Genomic DNA, 7,500 nt, shown 5'->3' with positions numbered 1-7,500 from the left:
TATATATATATATAACACAAATCGGGCAGATTCGATGCACATACAAAAATTCCAGTCAAGGGCAGAAATACGCTGGTGACTCGCACTTCTTTTATTGCCTCCTACGTTTCGTGAGTCATAATTACACCATCAGGGAATTCTATAGACAATTGGAATAAATCAATAAAAGTGCTGAACGGCTAAAACTGAATTATGTTGAAATTTAATCATTAAAAATCTACAAAGGCAGTTAAAAATTATACCCACTAGAGCGCACTTGAACACGAACATAAGGCACAAAATTACGACACATGGTTACACAATTTTTTTTTTTTAACTGTTAATGCGGTTCTGTCGTCTGCATTGTAAGGTTAGCATCATCTGCTTTTTGTATAAGTATATCACTGTCTTAATTTGTATTTCCATTCTTTGAAATAATTTTTATAAAAAATCAAAATGTATTTTTGCATGTAATTAGTTAGGATTTCTTTGTGATATTTGCTGATTTTAATGTGCTCATGTGTAACCATATGTGTCGTAATTTTGTGCCTCGTGTTCTAATGGGTTTAATTTTTAACTGCATTTGTAGATTTTTAATGATTAATATCTTTACCTAATTCAGTTTTAGCCGTTCAGTACTTTTATTGATTTATTCAGACTTTCCATAGAATCCCTGATGATATGACTGTGAATCACGAAACGTAGGAAGCAATAAAAGAAGTTTGAGTCACCAGCGTATTCCTGCCCTTGACTGTAATTTGTGTATATATTATATATATATATATATATATATATATTATATATATATATATATATATATATATGTGCATGTGTGTGTGTCAATGATTTTAACGTCAACTGGAAATCATTGGTTGTACCGCCGAGTGCTGGAGCCACTTTGACACCAGACCATTTATCACTTGTACTAATTCGCCTTCGGTGTTATTCCCGAAGCAGCGCGAATTGGATATTAAACGACATTTGTAGATTAGTGTTTGTATTCAAGATGTCACGGTGATGTGATAAAAATTCACACACACACACACACACACACACACATACGCACACATATGAATAACTTGATCACGAAATATATAAAACGTGATGCTATGTATAAATAAAGGGTAATGTCACGGAGGAAAATGTAAACACGATAACAGCCGAGATCTTTCGGTCTTAACGACCCTTTACTAGAGGCAAGCATTGCCTTCTTACACACACACACACACACACACACACACACACACACACACACACACACACATACACACAACACACACACATATATATATATATTATATTATATATATATATATATATATCTATATATATATAATATATATTATATATATATATTGTGTGCGTGGGCGTGTTTCCGTGTGCTGACGGAAGGACTAGAGATGACAAACCGGCAATTCCAAGGTTACGATGATGCACGTGTTTTATTGTTCAATACGTCGAAAGCTGTCAAGCAAGTGACATTTGTGGATTGCATTCTTGAAATTCGTTCACTACAAGCCTACAAGCACTGAGCAAGAACATGTGCTAATACAACTTCAGCTGAATGGCGTAACAACAGGCATGATTTTTTAAGCATAAAATTCACCAAAAAAAAAAAGTATTTTTTTATATAAATATGAATTCATTGATTACTTCACCGACGTGGCAACCATACTCTTCTTCTTCTTCTTCTTCTTCTTCTTTCTTCTTCCCAGCTTTATCCCTATTCGGGGTCGCCATTTTTAATGAGTCTCTTCCATCTCCTCATATCATCTCTAATGCAACCTCTCCACCTGGTCTTAGGTCTTCCTCTCCTTCGTGTTCCATCCACCTCCACGTCCATCACTTCCCCTGCCGTGTGTTGCTCTTCTCTCCTCATCAGGTGGCCATACCATCTTCACCTTGGCTCTTGCACTCTCTTTGATGCTTCAGTGACCTTTGATGCAATCAGACTACTGTACTATAAAATATATATTCACTATAAACCTTAGGACGCTGACCTCCCCCTGGAATCGATTCCGGAAAATCCGGAACGCTTTGTTGAATCTCATTGTGTCTCTGTTGACCTGGTAGTTAGTCGACTAACAAGGGTTAAACTGGGTTTAAAAAGTGCATGGATATATATACCATATATAATTATATGTGCATATATATATATATATATATATATATATATATATATATATATATAGAGTGTGTGTGTGTATATATATTCATTCTTCGTGTTCATAGGTAATGCAAGCAGAGCGAAGTGCTTAACGCTAACGCTATTATCACCAGTCTGCGAATTTGCCAATCAGTGCTTTTACTGGTAGTTAAATTTAGTTAATCCGCTGCTGACGTAGCTAGGGTGATGACGTCATACCAATGATGGCGCTGTTTATCGGTTGCTGGATTAATGATGCAATCATCTGCGGATTCCTTTCTCTGTCTGGATTGTCTGTTAATGTTTTTTTTTTCTTTATCTTTGATGTAGGTCATGTGCCAGTAGGGAAATTGACTATTGCAATGATGACGTTACAGAAAAGTTGCTTATGGTTTAATGATGTTGGTATTCAGGAAAAGGCTTTCAGGAATCATAAAATTAATAAAATTGTTATTAAAGTAACGGAATGAATACAGACAGAAAAAGCGCTTATAATAAAACAAGAGGAACCTCTTGGACTATTTATAACATTAAAACATTAACAGTTCTTTACTGTTAATGTTTTAATGTTATAAATAGTCCAAGAGGTTCCTCTTGTTTTATTATAAGCGCTTTTTCTGTCTGTATTCATTCCGTTACTTTAATAACAATTTTATTAATTTTATGATTCCTGAAAGCCTTTTCCTGAATACCAACATCATTAAACCATAAGCAACTTTTCTGTAACGTCATCATTGCAATAGTCAATTTCCCTACTGGCACATGACCTAACATCAAAGATATCTTTCATTAATATAATTTGTCAACCACACGATATAGAAATGGATGTATTCAATACTTTGATCCCCTAGGGGCTAATACTAAACACTGCTTCCCATTAGGCTCCGCCATGTTTAGTACTATATAAAAAAAAAAAGCTTGTTCACTTAAGGTAGATTCTTGGGTGAGCCCTATGCCTACGAGATGTTTGTTTGGCGGCCACTGATTGGCTGGAAGCTGCTTTCCTCCCGGTAGCAGCCAATCAGCGGCCGCCAAACTAACGTCTCGCAAGCATAGGGCTCATCCAGGACTCTACCTTAAGCGAACGAGCTATAGCACCTTGGAGGTGGCGATGAGATAACTTGCCAAAATAGCACCGACTTTTCAGCAAATAATCGGACATTTTCCCCTCCCCTCCCCCCTACCCCCACTCCCCTCCCCCCTACAAACACACATATCCACCCACCAGCAAATTGCCAGATGCAACCAGCCACTTGCCTCAGCCAAGAAGAGGCTTTTACAAAGGTAAAAACGGCTGCAATGGTTCGACCGAGTGAAAGGATTGTTATGGAAAGGGATTAAAACCCATTGACAGAGGTGCATGACTCAACAGTTGCCTTAGGACGTGTAATTAACACACATACAGAATGATTTAGCTCACCGACATGTCCAGTCATTTTAGGCAACAGTGATGCAGTAAGATGTCTCATTACTACTGAGAGAGAGAGAGAGAGAGAGAGAGAGAGAGAGGTGGGAGTTGGGAGGTAGGGAAAGTGCATTTGTCGCTGGCATTTAGAGAGAGAGAGAGAGAGAGAGAGAGAGAGAGAGAGGAAACCGATAAATAAGAATTTACCGAAATTCCTGAGGAATTTATGCCTAATTATAGTATATTATAGGATGTATTTTTACCACGTGCGCGCGCGGGCACACACATATTTGCCAAGTAATGCTTGCACAATAAGTCTTGCATGCACATAAAACATTAGTGTTAAAAGAAATTACAAAACACCTTATTCAGTTTTTGCTGAGCTACACGTTTATTGTATTTTGATTTGCAATCGCTGACCGACTTAACGAATTTATAATAAAATTAACCACATGTATAGGCCTTCTTGATAAAAATGCAGCACAAGCGATCAGTCTATCAGAAATATTTTTTAAATCGAAATTGAGAGGATAATTCAACTTCCTCATTGTAAGTGACAATAAGATATAATTCTCGGTTCTTTAGAACAAGGAAAAATCGATCAGCAGAACGAGAGTGAAATGATCGTGTCCTCGTACACGGTTTTCTGTTTTTTTTTCCCTACTGGAGACCGGTTTCTCTATGGGACTTCAAGGGGACACGTAGCCTTCATTGCCTGTATTTGAGGAAAGTCTGAGGGATACACAGCGCAATAGAAGTCTGTAAAGGGTAGATTCTGACATTGTTTACATCCATACAAATAGCCAAGTCTCTGTTGCCAAGGCTGCGTTGGTACTAACCAAGGGCTTTAGTGGTTCTCAACCTTTGTTAGCCCATACACCCTTTCATCATGTCAGGATGTTACCCCAGCCCTTTTCCAAAATTGTCTGCCTCAAAAGGTGCTTTCTGAATAATATGTATAAAATACTAGGCGCTACTATAGTAGGTCTAGGGGATCAAAATTGTTTTCCGCCGTGTTTAGTACCAGCCCCTCGGGGATTAAATGTGATCAGGTGCACTTAGGGACATGAAATCGTCGAGGGGCTAGTACTAAACACGGCGAAACAGTGTAGAAATACGCAGTTAGAGCGCCTACTATGGTAGCACCGAATATTCTTTAAACCATGGTACTGACGGTCCTGAAACGGCTGGCTGGGCTACCGTTTCGTACAGAAAACTGGAAACGGCTTCTTTATGCAGAACGGGTCGCCTTACCATGGCCTTACGTCAGTAGCACCAAATGGTTTTGTTGGGCAGTCGTTGCATACACCCTTGTCTTCCTGTACCAGTTAGCCTTGGCACGGAATTGGAGTCCCCGCTGCCGGTTGCAGTGAGTGGACGAGGTCGTCCAGGGTTTTGCGTATCTTCAGGTCTAAGGACGAGTTTACAGTTTTTTTTTTTTTTTTTTTTTTTTTTTTTTTTTTTTTTTCCAGTGTTTTTTTTCACTTATTTCTTTCGTGTGTCTGTTGCATTTCACGTGTTTCTTTTCGTTGGTCCTTTCGTGTGTATGTTGTTTTAGTTGGACCTTATCCTTGTTACTTTGCTTTGAGATTTATCTTTTCGTCTGCTTGTATCTTGTTCCATATTTGCATATTTGTTATTACGTGTCAAATATTCGTTCCTCTATAATTAAGAATATACATTCAAAGTATTGTTATCTATTTTCGTTACATTTCTTATTTTTGCTTTGGGAGATGCATTAAAAAATCCCAGAAATTACGAGCCACACACACACACACACACACACACACAACACACATATATATATATATATATATATATATATATATATATATATATATATATATATATATATATATACAGTAGGATCCATAGTAATAATCTTCATTATCAAGACGAAATGAATATGTAAAAAAAAACTTCGTCCATCCTTCTGTAGACTGATTACTATACTGGAGAGAGAGAGAGAGAGCACCAGCATGCATATGTTCAAATATACTACTCGCGCAATTATGCAAAAGACAAAACGCAAGATTATGCAGCACTTACCGTTCAAGCTATCTGTCACTGAGCAGTGCATGTGAATCCTTTGATCTTTCTCAATCTCAGTCGCGCTTCTTGATTTGCACTTTTTCACATTTTGCTCTTTGTGAATTCTTATCTCCTCCGAGTGAAAAGAGGCAATTGAACCCTGGGAAATGTTTTGTTTTTTTCGCGTCTGTTAGCCTCTTGTTGTCTCTGGAACACAGTTCACAGTGTCACAGTGCCGCACCTTACAATTCCACGCCAAGCCACTCACTTTGTTTCCTACTTTTCGCTCTCAGAATTCTATCTCTCTGTTTTTTCTTTCTTTATTTTATATACTTTATTTTTGTCATTTCTGTTGCATGACACATATACCGCACTTCGTATCGAATAGTTCTGAAAATGTATTGTTTTCTTTTTTCTTTCTTTATTCAAGGTGATGCCACTTCGTCGACTCCTGAATGTAAAGTTTCGGTTTTATCTTTACATCCAGTTCGAGTAGTTGAGTTCGCTGACGTAAGAGAAGGGCAAAGTAATACAGATATTTAAGCAAATACGTAACGATGGAAAACTATTGAAATGGAACACAATTGTTTTTAAATGATTTAAATGTGGACTACTGAAAAAAAAACTGGCAAAATGATAGATAAAAAAAATGTTAGAACCATTCCAGTGTGTTCATCGCAAAAGCAATCGATTATCGATTTAATAAAGGAAGAAAATCACTAAAGGAGGTGAACTGCACTATCTAGCTTTCGTCACCGTATTCCACAGTCCTCAAAGTTGAACACTGGATTTTAATCTGTCTAGGCAACGAGAAATGTTTTTATAATTTCAATGCAGATATGTAAAGCCTTTTTATTTATTTTTTGGAATTACGTTTAAATTGGACACAGGTCAACACAACACCGACATCACACAATTATCGAACGTTAGTAATGTTTCTCACATTAAATATTGCTTCTCGCTCCGAGAGGTAGTACTACAGACAGAGAGAGCCTGCACTGCGGTCTCTTGACCATCTTTGGACGCGTGCCGAGTCGAGAATGATTCGCGAACGGTCTTCTCTCTCTCTCTCTCTCTCTCTCTCTCTCTCTCTCTCTCTCTCTCTCTCTCTGCGTTTTACTCGATCATGACGGCCTTGCGTCTTTTACCATCACTTCAAGTTCACACGCTGTTGCACGCTTTGCAACAGCGTCTCTAGATCGGTACGACTCGACCGGAACCGATGGATTGGCGGCGATTTCGTCTATTAAAAGGGAACGTTTGATACGATGCGTAACGTTTCCCCTTTCCATTTTCTTCTGACATTCCACGAACGCTGTTTATGCAACGTTTGTTTTACCTTCCTTCTGCGTATAGCGTGTGTTTATTTCAACTATTCGGCCTTCGTTTTCTCTGCTTATTCTAATGTAAGGGGTAGTATTCTTAACGAGTGGGCGACCTCAATGTCTGCCATACAAATGTGCGCGCATTTTGAATAATAATGAGTATATGCAAAAGGACAGTCCCCTTTGGCGTGTATAGTTTATGTTCTTTCATTTATTACCAGAGGCACTTTTATTTTCTTGAATTTATTTCCAGTGCACATTTATTTTTTGTCATTTATTTTCGGTGAACATTTATTTTCTTTGATTTGTTCTCAGTGCACATTTGATTTTTTAAAATTTATTTTAAGTTCCCATTTATTTACTTCCATTTGTTTCCATTGCACTTTTATTTTCTAAAATGAATTCCCATTCACATTTATTTGCATGGGAATTTGTTTACTTTCATTCGTTTACTTTCATTTGTTTACTTTCATTCGTTCCTAGCGCACCTTTATTTTCTTTCATTTATTCCCAGTGCACATTTATTTTTTATCATTTATTTTCCGTGCACATTTATTTACTTTCATTTATTTCCATTGCACATTTGACATTTGAACTCTTGTGCGTTCGTTCAG

General features: G+C 37.5%; 1 protein-coding gene across 1 annotated transcript in view; it reads right to left on the bottom strand.

Annotated features, from left to right (window-relative positions):
- The window catches only part of LOC135200310 (uncharacterized), a 108,269-nt gene extending 102,234 nt beyond the window's left edge, over positions 1-6,035 (bottom strand). Inside the window, exon 1 of the mRNA XM_064228857.1 lies at positions 5,580-6,035. The gene's annotated coding sequence lies outside the window, so the exon portion shown is untranslated. The remainder of the gene's footprint in view (positions 1-5,579) is intronic.
- Positions 6,036-7,500: the final 1,465 nt, after the last annotated feature.

Source organism: Macrobrachium nipponense, chromosome 26 (genome assembly GCF_015104395.2).
Source record: "Macrobrachium nipponense isolate FS-2020 chromosome 26, ASM1510439v2, whole genome shotgun sequence".
Taxonomy (NCBI): Eukaryota; Metazoa; Arthropoda; class Malacostraca; order Decapoda; family Palaemonidae; genus Macrobrachium; species Macrobrachium nipponense.
The sequence above is the reverse complement of the archived record's forward strand: the minus strand, read 5'-3'. Positions and strand labels throughout refer to the sequence as shown.